Below are 20130 nucleotides of genomic sequence, written 5' to 3'. Positions count from 1 at the left end.
CTATCCATGCTGGATACCTCCCTCTGAAATGAAAGAGGGAGAGGAAGATGCAGGAAGAAAGTGAGAAAGAGGAGGAGAAAAGGGCCAGGTTAATAAGGAAATGGAAAGGACGTGTGCAGGAGGAAGGATGGGAGGTCAAGAAGACCAGGAGAGATAAGGAGGTGGTGAAAAGGAGGTGAAGGGGACAACGAGAATAAAATGAGAAGAAACTGATGATGATAAGAAAGATGATGAGTGGGAGGAGAAGAAAAGGAGGGGGAGGAGGAGGAGGAGGAGGAGGAGGAGGAGGAGGAAACTGTCTTCCGCATAAACACATTTGGAGATGCAGCAATCTGCGATGCGGAGCAGAGATTGGGAGAGCCCGAGCCTGGGCGGGCGAGGCGTTCAAAGTCTGAGGAGACGCTTTAGCATAATTAGATGTTACTTCCCGTTTAGCCGCTCCAGGCTGCTGCCCCTAAAGTGCCGCATCTGTTTACAAGCAGAGCACTTTGCTTTTGGAGGTCGGATTCACTTGTTATTCATGAGTGATCTCTCAAGAAATTCCAGCTGGAAAATGAAGGCAGGCAGGCAAGGCAAGGCAAGAAAAAAAAAAAACCTCCATCTTGCCATCCGTGTTTTATTCAGAGTGTGTTTTAACTTGGGGAAGGAAAGAAAAAAAAAAAAAAAAAAGGTGCCGTTTCCCAGATAGAAATACGGAAATACGAAACAGACGGCTAATTTTGGAAGCGATGTTGACAGCCGCTCGATAGACACATTACATGAAGTGCTCGAGACTTTCTGTGGATAATTAGCATTAACATTTGATTCTCCCCTCCACGTGATCACTTAGTGGTCCAAAGTGCTGGCTGCCTTGCCCTCGGCCATCTTGCCGAGCTTACTCCAGAGACAAAGGAGTGCTTAGGGACTCGCTGCAATTTCACCCTCATGTCTGATCTGAAAATACCACATCCCATGTATAAAACACCAATCTGAGCCTCGCCTTCCCATCTACCTCCTGGGCATGAGGAAACACACACACATACACACACACACACACACACACAGAATATATTAATATATGGATAATATTTGGGTAGAAGACCTCTCTCTGTCATACCCTTCAAATGAACCTCATTAACAGAAATAGAAATAAGAACAGAATATAAGGAGAATATAAGATATAAGGAATATAGGAAATAGTTAGAGATTGTACAAATGTAGCCCATGCAGTCTTTATGAATGTGATTGTCCCTGATGAAAATGCATGTGTGAACAGACTTGGCCCATGAAATTCATAAGATTATTGACTACAATGTTATTAAAATTTTGGTTATTTAGGTGTATTGCTGAAAGCCTGGAGATGCCACGAACACTACCTCGTTATTACTGGGTCTTTAATGTATCATATAATGACTAGATGCTCTCCACACTATATGTTTGAAAGCTTGCGTGCTGCCGTAGCCCTGGACTTTCCCGTTAAACTTTCTTTATTTCTATGAAGTGTGAGGTGTGGAGAAGCGGGCATCTCAGATTTCTCACTGCCGAAGAAACCCCATCGCTCGGGCACAGAGAAGGGACTGCGTTGCGCAATACAGATGGTTCAAGTGACAAGGCAAGCACACCTCCACAGAAGAGATCCGGAACCAAAGCAGGTGGTGGGCAAGCACAGTACCACTAGGTGGAAGCCTTGCTCAACGTTTAAGGCTAGCGCGTAACGGTGCAAAGCTGCCACATTCTTCAAAAATGCGCACTCTCGAGCAAGCGAGAGAGAGAGTAAATAATGTATGTGAGCTGTCAGAACATTATAACATTATAATGGTCTCAACTGTGATAAGGCAGAGTGTATAAAGATTACTATTTTCCAGGGGTTGTAAGAATAAAAACAATATGAATATGAACAATATGAATGAATATGATTTGTGGATAACTATCAAACTGCAGGTTAAAAAAAAGACATCTGTTCACATTCAGCTGCAATTTGAAACTTTACAATTATTAGTAATCATTTATTCATTGTTTTTCATCACTACATTGTATGTCTCTTAGAGTTTTGTTATTTCCTGGTTTTTCATTTTTTCAGCTGAAAGTGGGCAGTCAAATCCCCTGCCAAAATCAAAATGTCTTCCCATGCATCTCTTGATTTGGAAAAGAGCATAATCGACCATTTGATTCCTGTATTTTTGCAGTACTGATGTAAATGCTACTGCCAATGGTGTTTTTTCTCTGAGGACTTCAAAAAGACAGTGGCTTTTCGCTCATTCCAGGCAAGCGTGCGCTTATCTTGCGACGAAGCTTAGCGGGAATATGTAAAAGAGCAGTTTAGCATATTTTCCCGCCTTTTCTTCAGGCCAGCTGATTTGTAACTCGCCTTGCGCTTCTTATCCCGTGTGAATGAGCCACTTCATCCCATCTTTGGCGTCGCTTGTAATTTTCACTTCTCTCTGAGGATGGTTTGGTCTTAAACATTGCATGCCGTCCCTGTGCCCTCCTCATGTACCCCCCCCCCCCCCTCCACACCCTTCTTCCTGGGGCGCTATGTCAAGCTCTGGGAAAGAGACCTTTTTAAATGCTGGGGCATGTTTGCCCACACTAGCCAGGACTACCTGAGTTTTAATGTTAAAAAGCTCTTGCTTCTGATTCCACCCAGGAAGAAACTCTTCTCTGAGGTTGTTCCAGGTCAAGGAGGTGGCTTTCCGGGCTTAGGAAACAGACTCTAGCTCCTGTACAGTTCCCTCCAAAATGATTAATGTCTTTGATTTAAAAAAATAAAAATGAAAATAAAAAAAAGATTCACATCCTGGATGAGCAAAGGCTGATTAAAATTAAAAATACAGGTAATGAAATATATGCTCAAATAGACAAGGAAATTAGATTCTTATATTCTAATGCAACTGCCTAGAGAAAAAAAATTTGTTTATCAATTAATGTGTCAAAATCAGAAAGATGTGTCATAATTATTCACATCCCTAATAATTTTTTAAAAAGGAAAATCCAGTAAAATTAACATGCTACTTTTTGGTCCCACCGGCCCATAATCAGAGTTTATTTGCATACCTAAGAAATGTCACTTCACTATTCATATATAGTCTCTGGTTTATATACTGTATATTATATATATATATATAATATTTAATTATATATATATATAATATATATATATATTATATACATTATATATGTATTTATCCCTCAGTATAGTCAGTGAGACCTGATGCGCGCATACTGTAGAGTACGAGAGCATACTGTAACTTCCCAGTGCACAGCCAACCAATGGCAGACTTTTGAAGTGATAACGGAGAAGCATTTCAGTTTCACGACAAAAATGTATTTTGCAATGCCTAAGCCTAAACAGAAGGCTCTCCATTTGGAGGCCTTGGGAGAAATCGCTCCTCTGAATGAATGCTTCTGAGGAGGGCAGTGAAAAAGCTTTGGCTTTGTAGCTGAGGCCATGTTCAGTGAAGAACTTGATCCCATTTTATATCCGTGAGCATCTAAATGCATTCTCAAATGGCCTGACTTTGAATAATAAATTTGGGCTGTGTTTGACATGTTGATGGGGGTGGAATATTTGACTAAAACTTAAATCAGCGGACCTCAGTCAATGGATTGGCAACCGAGATAGCTAATGCAGTTGTTTTCTACAGTCTGCTTCCAGAGCTGCCAAGGGGTGAGCAAGGCGAGGAGGGTGGAGACGGAGTGGGAGAGGGTTGGGGAAAGGGAATTAATTTTAGTGCACCTCTTCCACAAGCAGATAGTGTACAATAAACAGTATTTTACATCGCTGAAGTCTCAGAATATTTGGATACCAAGTGTCCTTTTGGAGTCTTCAAATGGCCTTTTTGGAAACCTGCCTAGACATAGCTTAGAAAAAAAACAATGCAGAATACTCACCAAGGGTTACATTTCAGAAGAGATCAGGATTATGTCTGTAGGCAAAAGGGTTCAAGAATAGCAAACATTTTATTTTGGGTATGTCATTTTCAGGCTTGTGTTTAAACAAGGTGGCGCTACAGAAGGGGATAAAGTCAATTTCAGTATGAGGGAAATGTATTGTCATCTCCCATGACTTCCGGTTTCACTGGGTATAAAACACAAGTATAAAATCTATACCGTGGGGAAGACAAAGAGCTCTTTGAAGAGGATTGTTGACCTTCACAAGTCAGGAGATTGTTTCAAACAAATCAATAGAAAACAAAGATACCATTTTCTACTCTCAGGTTAAATAATTAAGAAGTCTAAAACCACTGGAACAATGGTAAACCTGCCTGGTAGAGAATGAAAGTGCATTTTCTCCCCCGCACAGTGAGGCAGATGGTTTTGGAAGCAAGAGAAACCTCAGCGGCCACAGATGGAGATTAGCAAACCTTAGTTGCATCTTTTGGGGACAAATTCTGCGAAACCAGCCGTCAGATGCCGCCTCGGTGCCAGTAGGCATTTTGGATGGGTTGCCAGAAAAAAAATCCTCTGTTGAGGCCAATCAACAAAAAATAAGCATCTGGATTTTGCTAAACAGCATTGGCACCCGGAGTTATGGTCAAACAAGACCTACATTTGGTGGTGAAAGATGGAAGCGTATGTTGAAAAGAATATACTACCTACAGTGACATATGGTGGCAGATATTTGAGGTTACGGGATTGTTTTTGAATTTGCTACTTATGAAGTAAAATGTAATGAACTCCAAGTACAAAAGACAAGAACCTGATTTGCAAGCCCTAACTTGGTGACTCGTGGAACTTTCTGCAAGAAAATGATCTCGAGCATACCTCAGTAACACAGAATTCCTGTTTTGCAATGACTGTCTTAGTCTCCAGAATGGAACCTGATCAAAATTTGTGGTTTGAATTAAAGAGGGAAATCTGCGAATGTATATCAGTGGATCTTCAAGGATGGGAACCCCCCCCCCCCCCCCCTAACCCCCCCCCCCCCAATATGTTCACCAATCTCATAAAACAATATAGAAGATGACTCGATAGCATTATCCTTATGAAGGGAGCTTGTACAATTTATTTATAATTTGAGAAATATAATTCCATTCAATAATTACTGAAATAGAATTTTTTCCACATTTCCACATTTGAGAATGAGGACATAGTGCTTGTATTATCTTCAGTGTCCTAACCCTACTCCATGTGACGGGGGTGGCACGCATTTGTCTCCTCGCCCACTACACCTCACACTGCCCCATGAGGCCATCCGGCTTACCCCTAGTTACCATGGCGATGGACAGAGGAGCAGAGCCGTCACAGAACGGGGTGTGCAGGGAGCAGGGGAGGGGGGGGGACAAAGAAGGACAGGTGCGCTAAGGTCAGGCCATTCACGGGTACGAAAGTCTCTTTCACTCCGAAACCCGGAGGAGGCAGTGAAACTGCGGAGACTCGACTGCAGCACGATCGACAAGCCGAAACTTTACAGCAGGACTGGTTAAGACCAGAAGTGTTCGCTAAAAGCTGGTGCACGTTAGGTCATATTTCATTTGTGTGGCCATATGCACTTTTCATTTACACTGAAGGTATGAGCAGGATCTGTGTATCGTTAACACGTTTGGATGTCTCTGTGGTGTACGCTTTAGCAAAGAAATACTGCTGAATAAACCATTGCCATGTAATTGTATAAAGTGCAAATGTTTGACTTCTATTCACAAGCTATATATATGTATGCATAAAAGGAAGTGAGGAAGCATAGATCCATAGAGTATGATTTAAATGAAATGGGAAGAAAGTGGACTGTGGACGCCAAAAAGGGGCAGAGGGCAGAGGGTGCGCACGTCCCTCGCGGGAAAACGTGCGGCCGCCACTCTTGGCGGAACTCTCCGCGGGAGTACGCGCGGCCGAGGCGGACGCGGGCGCGGGCGCGGCCTCGATGGCGGACGCCATCCGGTTGCCCGGGCTTCCGCAGAAGCTCCCGCGATGTTTCCGAAGCGATCTTGGCTCTGGCAACTGGCTGAGCCCCCGGGGACGCACGATTCGCTCCTGCCTGTCCAGGTGAGAGGGATGACCTTTTTAGCAGCGGTTGGAGTGTTGGCGTTGAACGCTTCGCGCGCGGAAGCAGGACGACCCGTTGAGCGCGACTGCACAGATGTCGTGTTTTCGTACTTTCCGAGTTTTAACTTCAGCTGCCATCTGCGTCATCTCCCCTTTTAGGTACGTGGGTTGCTGGCGTCGTTTTTCTTTTAATTGAAAAAAAAGCATTTTCAATTCATTCAGAGGCCTTGATTCATATATATTCAAATTTACTGTGAAAAGAAAAAAAAAGATTGTAAGGTTATCTTCAGTTTAAAACCATGACCTTTTTGTTTGCCTCATAAACATGGCAAGATCAGTAGCATACCATATAACTTTAACTGGGCCGATTCAGACCTCTACAGCTATGTGATTTTTAGCATTACATCTGAACTACTCTTTTAAAGAAACAAAACTAATATTTACAGGATTTTGCTTGTTGGTCACTTCAATGTATTGCTAAATAATGGCAGGAACTCATCCCATATAATAATACATGTAATAGGATTTAAAATGTACATTCAATTCTTTACAGTGTTTCCCTTCATTAAACGTTTTTTTGCTGGCAACTTTACTGCCATTTTTTACAGGATATTTATTTACAGTGTATTTTAAGCATTGCACCTGTGACCATCCATTTTATTACTGGTGTCACACCTGTAACAGTCACCCATAACTGCAATCCTAAAAGCACATTTTATCACCAAAATCACTTCCGCAAGTCATCCTGCCACAGCACACCTGTACCTGGTCCACTTCACCGTGGACATGCAACAGGGGCATTTTCCTGCAGGCACGAGACCTGTAACAACCGCTACTGAAAACGTAACCGAGAGGGCGGGTTGAGCCCCGGCGAAGATGGGAAGCGCGTTCCGACGGTCGGTTGCCGAGTGACGGAACAGTGTCTTTTGTACAAGCGTGCAAGTCGCCTCTGCTCGTTCCTGATAGTACTCACTAACCCAGTCCGTTGTTATCTTCCCCTTAATTCCTCACTCCTTGTTCCGGGCCGTTCATCGTCATCCAGTAATCCTCAGTTCACCCCCCCCCCCCCCCCCCCCCCCCCCCGTCTGATTCTATTTGCTTCCCTGCTGGCTGGGAGCAGGAGGTCAGTCTTTTCCAGACCAGGGGAATCAAAGCCTGACAGTCAGTACACAGCTTTCAGAGAAGCTGCCTTTCAGGTGAGGTGTGACTGCAATGCTGTTAGTGATATAAATGCTGAGGGAGGAATATGGGAGGGGGCAAATGTAAAGTAAAACACATCACCTCTTTCCTAGGGTTTTTAAATTTTTTTATTTTTTTTTTAAACATCTTTAGCCTAAATATGGCATTTCACCAAAGATTTCTGTTGAATAGGCTATGAGCCGTTTTTTTCTCAGGTTTAATGGACTTGCTAAATAAACCTTTGAGTTTCAGATTTAATTGACAAATTTCTAAATATATAGTCTAAATATAGAACTTAAATGTGAAGTCTTTATTCCTTATAAAAGTACATAGTTAACTTATACCTTATATCTGTTTTAGAAGCGAATCTTTAGTATAATATAAATATTGGAATCAAATCTTAAACCTTTGTTTCAATGCCAATCCAAAAGCACAGAAGCCAGTGCTAGAGTGCTTTTTCTTATCTTTTTGTGACAGTTCTCTGTAAAAATATACTATAGGAATGAAATAGATTTGATAAGATTGTTTATACATAGCCCCCACCATTTTGGGGGACCATAAGTAATTAGACAAATGAACATAATCCTAAATTAAGTTGTCATATTTAGTACCAGGTTGAAAATCCTTTGTGTTTCATGAATCCCAGAATGCTGGGAATCCTCCCTGGCAGGCCTGTACTGCAGCCATGTTCAGTCCCTGTTTGTTTTGGGGGGATTTTTGCCTTCAGCCTTGTCTTCAGGGAGTGAAATGCACGCTCAATTGGATTCAGGTCGACTGATTGACTTGGGCAGTGAAGAACATCCCACACATCCCACTGTTTTGGCCCTGAAAAACTCTTTGGTTGCTTTAATGGTGTGTTTGGGCTCATTGTCCTGCTGCACAGTAAAGTGACATCCTAGGAGTTTTGATTGGATCTGAGCAGATATGAATAAAATTATATCAAAACAACATAAATTAATATTCACACCACAGCTGGGAAACAGGAGGTGATTTTTTTTTGTAACATTTTTTTCCAGTTGGATTATTACCCACAACTCTCAATGGAACCATAGTAGAGATGTTGGGAGCTCCCCCCCCACCCCCGCGTGTTCCACACCTCACCACACTCACGCTTGGCACCAAATCCTCCATCTGCCCATACCCCCCCCCAACACCTCCTTAATATTTCTGCATAGCTTTATGTATTCATTTGCCTTTAAATTTGACAAACACAGTAGGATTCAATATACAGGGTATCTACTTGAGCTGTCTATGTCTTCTAAAAAAAGAAGAAAAAAGTACCATTTTGTAAAAATATGAGTCGGTCTGCTTTTTTTAATAATAAAAAAAAAAAAAAAAAAAAAAACCTACAAAGATGAAAAAAGTAAAATAGAAGATCAAGTATGAGAATGTATTTTGGCACTCGAGAAAGTGACGGTGGTTCCAGTTTGGGGTAGTTAGTCACGCTGGGTGAGCATCGGTGGCTTATCAGAGTCAGTGTCCTAGGCTGTGAGGGCAGAGATGAGATCAGAAGGCATAATGGCTGGGATTCAAACAACATTTCTCTTTTCATTTTTACGACTATCAAATAAACAAAGTTCCTTTTTTTACTTCACAAGCCAAACTCACTTTAATGTGCAGTCCTTCACTCAAGGTTGAGGATACATGTTTATTGAACACAGGCCAATGTCTACAGCAAGGATGTAACCTTTTTTTCATGAGAGAAACCGCTCTGAGCCTTTCTTCATGTACTGTCATTGACGGCACAGAATAAGCTGGGGTGGGATATTCGACGCGACTCTCTCCACTTATCTTTCCAAGTTAACGAGCAGTAATTAAAGCTTTGTGAAACGTCGGCTACCATCGCTCACACGGCTGCAGAATGATCCCTGACACGCATTCAGAATAAACCCGCGATGGTTTTGTTTGGTTTAAGCCCGAAGTGCACTGCGGAGTACGTCTGCAGTAAGGGGAAGGCTGACGTTGAAGATGCACGTATGTTTATGTGTGTAGTAAGTTTAACATTTTATTGACAACCACATTATTTTAGCAGATATGTGTCAGAAATTCTCTTGCAGCTACTTTTTTTTTTTGACAGTGCGACAAAATGTTGATTAACAAATTCCCCAGAAGCTATGACTTTTTTTTAGTGATATTTACATTAAAAACACATACTGGAATGTGAAACTTCAACCTGTCAATTCCTGTATCACATCTCCACCTCAAAAATTCAGCTCATGATAACTCAGATTTGCATAGCCCATACTTGTGGAATTGGCTCCTAATTTACTATGATGGTTCAATTTTGAAAATCTTTTGTGATGCAAACTAGAATACACACAAATAGTAAGAAGCATCTGTTCATGTAGTTTACAAATGTGAGAAAAAGTCATATCCTCTACTGTCCAGATCCTTTAAAAAAAATATTTTAAATCTGCAATTTGAAATGCCAAAATGAGAATGTGTCTCTTTCTGTGAAATTTCAGGCTAAGAAATGCTGCTAGCGAAGAGGATACACAGTTCAGCCTGTGATATTTAAGCTAGTAAGGATGGTTCTTTTATTGACAAAAATGCTTACGACAATTCAAATATGTCTCTCTCTGTCACACGTTGATATTGAAATGCTCAACTCTGACCAAAACTAACCCTTGCACCTTGCACTTGAAAATGAATTTTCTGTGCAGTTTGCAGTTGAGTTTAAGTAATTAGCTGAAGGAAGATTGCTGCTAGATATGTAGCTGAAAGCTCAATCTCTTTCAAAATAAAGAATGTATTTTATAGTCTCTGTTTTGACATAGTGAATAAATGGATAAATGAAGTTATCACAGGTAGAGCAAAATGACAGAAATAATTACTGTCCTCATTGTGGTTCATGCAGTTAAATGCAGAAACATGGAAACCAAAACAAACCTCTCTTTCTCTTGCTAGAGAAAACACAGCATGGAACCAGAAAGCATAACAGGCATGGAGAAATCACAAACAGGCACATTTATACAGCCGAAATCCTGGACAAATCAAATCGTTTTAACAAGTACTGTCCTGATGACCATAGCCTAGCTGCCCATTTTTTATTTTTTTATTTTCTTTGCTTTATGGTATGTTTTTGGAAGACCCACCATGCACACATGCACGACAAACACTCACCCCATTTACACACACAAGCACACACTCGCACCCACACAAGCACACACACACACACACATGCATGTCACATACTCACTCAATCACATACGCACACACACAAGCACACGCACACATGCATGCACACACACACACACACACACACACACACATACACACAGATCTGACACATACAGCGTGTTGTACACTGGCAGGACTACTGCTTTGTATGAAAACACTCACCTCACATGTGTGATGATTGGCTGATTTAAAGCAGCACAGTCTTAGCGTGAGATGCTTGTTAAATTACACTCCACTGTGCCCTCCTTAAAAAAAAATCCCTATAAGGCATCAGACGAGGCCTCTGATTAGAAACCCTTTCTTTCCACCATTTTAATTTGCGGGAGAAGTTGCTCGCTGCAAACGAACCTGCTTTTCAAAAGGAACAATTACAGCGGGTCTGAATAACACGACTGTTTACTTTCTTTTTTGAGGCGTGCTGCGCTTCAAGAAATGAATCTTTTCCCATGCTGTTTCCCGCTGCAGCAAGGCCAAACATTTTTTTTTTTTACATTTATCCCTACAAATAGAGAGTTTTGAAGATGCATGGCCAACACAGTGACCCACAAACTTCTGTTCTCAGAAAACCTATTTAATATTACTGAAGGTTTCTACTTCACCACACAAAAAAAACATTGATAATATCTAACACTGCTATATATTTTTAACCCGCCAGAGAATACACGCTGTATTCTGTTTGGATTTCTGCCATGCTCCCTAGAACCAGCTGAAAATGGCAACAATACACAAAAAAGGACACCAGTACAGTTCAGAAGGAAATATGAATGCATAAATCAATGACTAAAAAAAGGCAGGTCTGAGGTTCATGCTGTTTTGAGAAGTTTTGGCAGACCCCTCTTAAGTCCTATTAACGAGGAAAAATCGGGCCCATTTTAGCAGGTAGCCTATGTATAATCGAAAGGTTTCCTGGTCGCTGAGTTACAATTTGAGAGCGTAAATTAAATTTTAAGTCAATGAAGTGCTGTTTTATTTAAAATCCTAACGCACTGCAGGAAATCAGAAACACACACCAATCCCTTACTGAATTTATAGTTCCAAAACTTTGTGGCACCTGGGGGATTCTTCAATGCTCCCAACACACATGCGCACACACACACACACACACACACACACACACACGCACATCCCCTAGACTTTATATTTGGATGGAAATTAGAGGGAGGGTCTAAATTAGTACTTGATTCAGATTGTCGAGCTGTGTTTTAAATACGCACCATATGTGGATCTGAATGTTGAGTACAGAGCTGAAAGTCGCTTAGCCTAATATTCATGACCACATGTAGGAAATTATTTAAGTATGCATTGAAACATGATATGTCTGCTGGAGCAATGCATGGACCTCTTGAATTCCATACTTATAATCTGCAAGGCAGAAAATTGCACTTCTAACTGGCTCAGAGGAAATTTTACAGATTTAATTTCCATGTTTTACAATCGACTTATTTACATATTTATATCAGCACATATTGCTGTTGGTTTCAATCACATTGTTTTCAAATAGCAATTCTCTGTCTTCTAGATTATCTGCATGTGACTTTTATTTATTCTCATTCCAGGAAATAAAATGAAATTTAATTCATATTGCGAATTTTTTGAGGAATTTGTCACAGTATACCTCACAGTGTCCCTCTACCTAAATCACCCACAGATCAAGCTAAAGGTGAATGTGGCAAGGCAAAACCTGGGGTAATATCTATGATGGAAAAGCGACACACAGATTTATACCTCAGACTGATGGAGCACCACCAGAATGGGTCAAGATTTATAACTCTCTCTCTCTCTCTCTCTCTGTCTCCTTTAATTTACCTTTGTGTATCTGTTTTTGGAATGCTGATCAGTGCAGAAAAAGTTCATTAGTAACGCAAATCAGTTTGGATGCTGAGGTAAAAAAAAAAAAAAAAAAAAAAAAAAATCAAATTAACTGCAACTGTGTTTTGTCTTATTCTAATTGCTGCTTCTCATTTGCTAGTCAAATTACTGAGTACTAAGCTGTAGTTTAAATGAGTAGAGCTGGCATGTCAAATTCAGGTGCAGTGCAAGCGGTATACATTTATCGTGACAACTGCTCTACTGTGATTCCCTTCCAAATAGTATATGTCTATTTAAACAAAGCCCCACTGGGAATACATCGGTTAATCAATTGAGCCATAATCAAACAGGGACCTACTTTCTGGAGAGATAGACATTATACAACCCACTTAAAATAAATCAGTGTGTATGCACACGATAAGCGTTAAGGACATGTGACCCCTTACAAACGTGGTCCCCTATATTCTGTCCGATGCACTTAAAGGCTTTAAGGTCACATGAAATGCAACGCAATTAAACAGAACAAACGAAAAAGAAGTCACTTTCTGGGTTGTTTTAAATTTCAGTTTTGGTATATGTTTTTTGAAGGGCAGGATATGAATACGATGAAGGATTTTTTAAATGCTTACAGCAATTTCTAACAACCAGAGATACAATACAATAGCTGCTACAGGTGCATGCTGGGATTTTGATAAAGCAAGAAAATACATCTCCGGTAATCATTTTTTTTTTACTCATTTGTCTGTGCTTATGCCTTATATATGTTCTTTTTTGTTTTTTAAACCATCAACCTGCCCAGGGACTACAGATGAAAATTAGCCTGTATGGCTAAATCTGGCTCATTTAGCTACATGGTGCATCTAAGTTATCATGTTTATTAATGTGCACTGTCCCTTTCTTGAATAAAATAAACCTTAAACCTTAAAACCTTAACTTTACTGTAGCGTGTACTGGGATGTTGTATTTATAAAAGCCATAGATATAAAGATTATTTGTTTTATAGTATTTATTCACATTTATAAACATAAATATTGGTACTTATATTGTGTTTGTACTTATTTCCATGGAAACAGCAGCCTCGGCCTGCCTGCACCATTGAAACTAGTTCCAACCGGAAATAAGTTTAATCGTGATTAAGCATTAGGCTGATTCCAAGGGGCCCTCAATAGAACATAGGATTTATACGTTTTTTTTTTTTTTAATTTTCAGTTATTAAAATTGAAATTGATAAAGAATATTTTATTGGTATATTCTGATTTTTTTTATGGAGCCCAAAATATCTGGCAGCATCCCTGCTTCCATTTATGCAGCTTTCTTATATTCTGATTGTGGATATTATGAGTATTAAAATGTCTTTTCACTTATCGATAACAAGGAGTTGTTGTTAGTTATAAAATTTGTAAAAAATAAATAAATAAAATAACCAGAATGGTAGAAGAACCATCCATCTTATTCTCCAACAGTGTGATATCTTTGTAATGCTGTCCTTTAAGTCCCTAAGTATTAAGTTTAATTTAGCATTCTAGAAATGTGCAGACCAAATACTTTTAGCATAAAAATGCTGAACCTTTAAAAGGCTAAACTTTCAGCATGAGTAGGTGCTGTTCTTTTAGCTCACAGCTGTTGTTCAGGTTTTAGGCCCAGCTAATGCTTGGTATTAATGAATTCATTTTCTCAGTAATTTGTTTCAGTCAAATAATTAGGCTAATATAGTAATTGTTCAGCAGAGTCAAGTTGAGAAATGATTTTTTTTCATTCTGTTGAGTGAACTGATACAATTGCTGGAAGGATTCATTAAAAAAACAGACATTGGCTGATTGATTGTGATTTAATTTAGCATACATTTTTTATGTGACTGACACACACACACACACACACACACACACACACAAAGAGCATTTTGTGGGGTATGATGTAATACCGCACTGTACCCCGTATTTAGAACGCAGGCCTGCGGTCACAAAGCAAACACAACCCTTACAACAACAATGTGTGAATCATCTTTTTGGGGGGGTGCCTGGGAGACGATGAAGAAGAGCGACAATTTTTTCAGTGGTCTCCCAGAAATGCTCCACGCATTCCATGCCGCATACCCAACGAGCAAATATTACACACACCACGTAGCTATGAATGTTTAGTTGGAGCCCTTTGTGGCATAATTATGGGGTGAAGGCACAGTTTCCCAACCGTCCAAGTTTGTGCGCGCTCACATTGTGCAATCCTCATTAATATTGCAAGCCGTTTTAAATATTAATGGTAATTTTTTAATAGTAATTTTTTTTGTGTGCACCCGCTCTTAGGTGCCCATTACTGAGAAGTTTGTGAGATCCTACTTAATTTAGACGTTTAAAACGGGCTGTGACAGCTGCCTCTGAGGGGACGGTGGGTTAAAATGATTATGAAAAATAATCTTGCTCCTGGTTGCATTAATGAAGATTAAGTGAAAGGTTGCTCTTCGGCGTCTTTGCATATAAATGCCGTTCAGTGTCTCTAAAAGGGCTTGATTGTGTCCCTGCACTTTTGGGTGTAGAGCCAGTTCACCCGCGGCTGAACCTGCTTTCTCCGTCAGACAAATGCATGGAGTCCTGATTAGGCGGATGGAGCAGGGTATGGGCACCTAAAGCGAAGTGGCTCTCACACAATACCTCTCAAACAACACTTCAGAGTTCCTCTCACACAGTACCTCTCACATAGCACTTCAGAGTTCCTCTCACACAGCACTTCCATGATGAATGAGAAATTGCTGCCATCTTTTCAAGCAGAGAGTCCTGAGTACAGGACACACATTCTAAAACCAACATGAAAATGCATCCTTAGCGAATGGCTGCAGACTGTTGCGGAAGGTTCTAGGCATGTCATCGCATTTCAGAAAAAAAGTTTTCGGTACTGATGCTCTCCACATATATACGATTGGAGGCATTAAGTATCTAAACTGTGCGTGTGTGTTTGCTTGTGTATGTCTGTGTGTGTGTGTGTTTTATATGTGAGCAGATGCATGTGGGTGTGTTTGTATGTGCATGGGTGCATGTGTGTGCAAATGCTTGTGTGTGTGTATGTGCGCACGTGTGAGTGGGTGTGTATGTGTGTGTTTGTGTGTGTAGATACGTGTGCGTGCGTTTGTGTGTGTGTGGGTGCATATGTGTGTGTGTGTGTGCATGTATGCATATGTTTGTTGTGTGTGTGTGTGTGTGTGTGTGTGTGTGTGTGTGTATGTGGTGTGCATGTATGCGTATGTTTGGTGTGCGTGTGTGTGTGTGTGTGTGTGTGTGTGTGTGTGTGTGCATGTATGCGTATGTTTGGTGTGCGTGTGTGTGTGTGTGTGCATGTATGCGTATGTTTGTTGTGTGTGTGTGTGTGTGTGTGTGCATGTATGCGTATGTTTGTTGTGTGTGTGTGTGTGTGTATGTGGTGTGCATGCACGTTCTGTACAGCCCCCTCCGCACCACTAATTCCCTCTGCTCCTGTAGCTGTGTAATCCCTCATTGTTTTGCTCTGATCAGTGCGAGCGTGGGGCTCCCATGCTGACTCTCAGGGGCTCCCAGGGGTGCGGGAGCAAGGCCTGATTAACATGTCAGAGCTCAGTGTTTGGCCTTGATACGCAATGAAGAGAATACCAAGGAGCCCGGCTCGGGCCTGGTCACTGCATCCACTGCCTGTGCAGATCACGTTCAGCTTATGCATTCCAACACATACGCACATACACACACACACACACACACAGCCCACACGTACACACACATGCACGCACACACACAAACACACACAGCCCAGTTGCGCACGCACATACACACACACACACAGATCACGTGCTAATCATGCATATGGAGTGTATTATTATTATTATTATTATTATAATATGTAGTATAGTATGGACACACATATTTCAATGAACATGATCATATAGTATATTTATTGTGGAATATTAGTTTGTTGTTATGCAAAAATAAAAATGAAATCTTTTGCCTGTCTTTCCATAATGTATTTTTGGCAAAAATTCACTCTATTTAATAATCAGGAGTGTGTTCTATACACGTGCTGTGGTTTGCAGAAGTGGCTCATGCAAGAGATCTTTCTAAATAGGATATTAAACATTTAGGAACCTTTAGGCTTTATGATGTATATAAATTGAAAGAAAGATTTGATGTCAAAGGTTAAAAAATAACACCCAACCATATTTCTAATAGCGGACTCCTTTTAAGTAGAATATTTTGGGCTAAAGAAGATTTTGCACTGCAATGTTTCTCAGCAGTCTGTGTAGTGAGGCTTGCATATTATTATTTATTTCAACATCCATATTTTAGGAATTTTTCAAGTGATATCACTAAAAAGAATAAGCAATATTCTATTTGTGAAGTACAGCTTGGAATAAACATGAATATATTTATCCTAGGTGTTCATGCACCCCTGGAAAGTTGTGTGCCCGCGCAGTCATAGTAGTTACTGTTAGATGTACAGTGTTAGTGTATGCAGTGCTAGAGGTGAGATATCTTTGTTTGTGCTGATATCTTTGCTTATGCTGTAAACACATTAATCTATTTCCCTGTTCCTCCCTTGCTTGGCTCTCTTCCAATAGACACCACCTCTTCCTGAAATGATTAATGTATTTAATAGCTTTAATTTGCCCGGGATGGCATTTTATGTGTTATTGCACTATATCCAGGCATTAGAGAGCATTTTCTGTGTATGTGAATATGTGTGCGCGTGCGTGTCTGTGTGTGTGTGTTCATGCGGTTGTGCGGGCACATTCGTTGTCTGGAGTTAAAATGAGTTTGAGCGCACTTCAGACTTTTTATTAGTTTGCCTGGAGTTTATGGTTTCCCCTCTGCTTTCTGAAGACACGTTACTTCATTAATAAGTGAATGCATAAATTATATATACACATATTATTTGTTTCAAGGGTATGCCAAGGTTTTGACACTACCACACACATACGCACACGCTCGCGCACACACACACACACACACACACACACACACACACACACACACAACAAGAATGTGTGAATATACTTATCTCAGAACGGACCACCCTTTGACTCAGTTTGGGATGTCGATGCCACCACTGTGCTCACAAGGTTTCTCCCATGGCGTGGTGCACTGACCGCCACGCTCGAAGGGAGGCCCACACCAGTATTTCATAAACGCACCATAGATATTCTACAGCGCAACATAGTCTTATTTACGAATCAGCGCTCACAGATTCTTTCAGTCATCGCGTTTTCATAATTGTCATCTACTAGAACTGACATGCTGAACCGTGTGGTTCAGAAACCTGGGAAGATGGAAGTGTTTCCGTTAAGGACGCTGGCGTTTTAACGTGCGCGCTCGCGCTTGCGCCGCGCCTGTGTATCTTTTCATCGTTCGCGTCTCACGCCGGGGCGATTTCAGTGGGCGTGTCTTCAAGACGCGCGTGTCGTACAGATTAACGAACGGATGAATAAAGGGGGCGTGGACGGACGCACGGTGGTTCACCTGTAAACTGAATCCACCGGAGTGCTGGACTTTGGTGGTTACGCCACAGACACAGGTCTACCCACCCCCCCCCCCCCAGCCCTCGCCGCGCGCCCACGCCATGTTTTGGGGATTTATTCGTTCCCCGAGCGCGTCGACGCCGTAAGCGGCTCTTTGCTTAAGTGCACGGGACGAGCGTTTAGATCGCGTGATGTATGCGCGGTATGGAAATCTCAAACCGACGCAGCGATGGCCCAGGTCGTGAATGATGGAACGGAGGATCTGCCGTCCTTAACGACGTGCGCATCTTAAAAAGGCAGCATGCATCAAAACAGAGTAATAGCCCGCAACGTGAAATATGCGAGGGTTTTTTTTTTTTTTAGTCATTTTTAAAGCGTGCTTTACTTCATTTGAGCAATTTCGTCAGCCTGGAGCGCCGTGCTTTAGCCTCGGTGCGATAGCGCCCCGCTGGGCGCCCAGTCCACATGAATGCGAGCCATTTCAATATTTTTGTCATTTATGCAAGTCGCAGCAGCGCCGGAAATGATTTCTTTTTGATCTTATTTTTTTTTTTTATTCTGACAGGACACAATAGAAGCAACACACTCTGTGTGCTTCAGAGACATTGTGTCTGAGCTGTCAATTACGCTTTTCAACTTTCAACGGCGAACTTAATCAGTCGTTTTCGTCGTGGCGCACGAAGCTTCTTTTTTTTTTTTTTTTTTAAACGTGAAACAAAAGGAAGAACAAACGGCCCCGCGCTACGCCGTTCGGCCGATCCGCGGTCCTGACCCGCGCCTTATTTCCGTCGGGACCGTAGGAATTTCGCCAGCTGTGTGGGCAGCCGGTTTCTCGCCGCGGACTAATTAAATCCGTCGATATTCTGTTTACGATCTGCGTCTGTTTTCATTTTTTTTTCTTCTGGAAATTAACTGCAATTTGCAGTGTCTACACCTCAAATGAATTAACTGCATAAGGACATATTTGTCGAGAAATGAACAGTGATGCCGTGCAAATTCACTTCGCTGGCGATCCACCCAACCGCCACGCCTCCGACCGCCATCTGAAATTTTTCACGATGTTTCATTGGGTACACCCAGACACGGACCGTTCTCTTGTTTTCATGGCAGTCTGCATTGCCGTTATTCTCTGCCACTGGCTGGTTTTCACCGTGATATCCACGCGCCACACGTTCTCCCGTTTCCTGCTCTCTCTTTTCTCTCCTCCATTTAGATTTCGCTGTTCCCGCCGTTCTCTCCTCGCCTTCTCAAAATTCCCTGCGCCCCCCCTCCCTCCGATTCGCTGTCTTTTTCTCCTCACTTTCTCTTTCTGTCATTCCACCTTCAATCTCTTGCTCTGCCTGTACCACTCACCCCCTCTCCCCCCTCCCTCTCTCCCTCACTCTCGCTCTCTATTAAATCCTAATAGGTTTGGCAGTTTTATTTTCACGGCAGTAGATAAAATCATTATTGTCATATTCTTCTTCCACAGCTGTCAGTGCCCCCACTGTGTGCGGTTATTTGTGAAGGGCCCTTAAGCAGTCGTGTTGGGGATTGATGGCCTCTCTCTGGCAGCTCAGTAACACTTTCAATCCAGGCAGGAGGCAGGAGGTTAGATGGCAGATGCAGGCACCTCTCTCTATCCCCGCGACCTCTCTCCCTGCCACCTCTCTCCCAGAACCCAGTGTACACCCACACACACACACACACACACACACATACATGCATATACACCTTCCCTCCCCCCACACACACACACACATATACATGCATATACACCTTCCCCCCCCACACACACACACACACATATACATGCATATACAACCCCCCCTCTCACACAGTATGCATGCACATACACCCTCCCCCCACGCACCCATACATATGCATACACATATACACGCCCCCACTCACACACACATATACATGCATTCACGGCCATTTGAGAGGTGTACTGTCATGTTTGGATATCGGCAATGTATGGCTTTGAATTCACTATGTGAGGCACCCACATAACTTGCAACACAGACCACTCCTCATGATGTTGGCGCAAGTTTTGATTTAACAAGCTCAGCTGGGGATTTATAGGAGCACCGTGTAAGCATTTATTCTCAATTAAACATTAGCAGGTCTGTTTTCCTCCGGCCAGGATAATGAAGTGAAATCACGCCCAGCTACACCCCTTCACCACTTTCTGAGGCCCGGTTCCTGGCGGACACAGACTTGCGTTTAATCAGAATCATAAATAAAACATGGGGAGGGGACCTGTGGGTTCGCGGGGGGGTGGGGGGGGGGGGTGTTTCAACGGCGCCCGGAGTGCGGGTGGTTCTCGGGCCACCGGGGGGAAACTGCTTCAGACCCTCCAAACGGCGAGGAGCGCAGCTCATTAATTAAACTGTTTTTTTTTTTTTTTTTGGCTCTGAGAAGCGGCTCCGGTGGAGTGACCTTTGACTGCGCTCATATGCATGCGATTAACCGTGAAGCTGCGCAGGTTCTGCATGTCGGGCACAAACCCCAGGTAACACAGGCTCAGATACGGGGTATGAACCTCAGGT

The sequence above is a fragment of the Anguilla anguilla genome, chromosome 3 (assembly GCF_013347855.1).
Source record: "Anguilla anguilla isolate fAngAng1 chromosome 3, fAngAng1.pri, whole genome shotgun sequence".
Taxonomy (NCBI): Eukaryota; Metazoa; Chordata; class Actinopteri; order Anguilliformes; family Anguillidae; genus Anguilla; species Anguilla anguilla.
Note: the sequence above shows the minus strand (reverse complement) of the source record.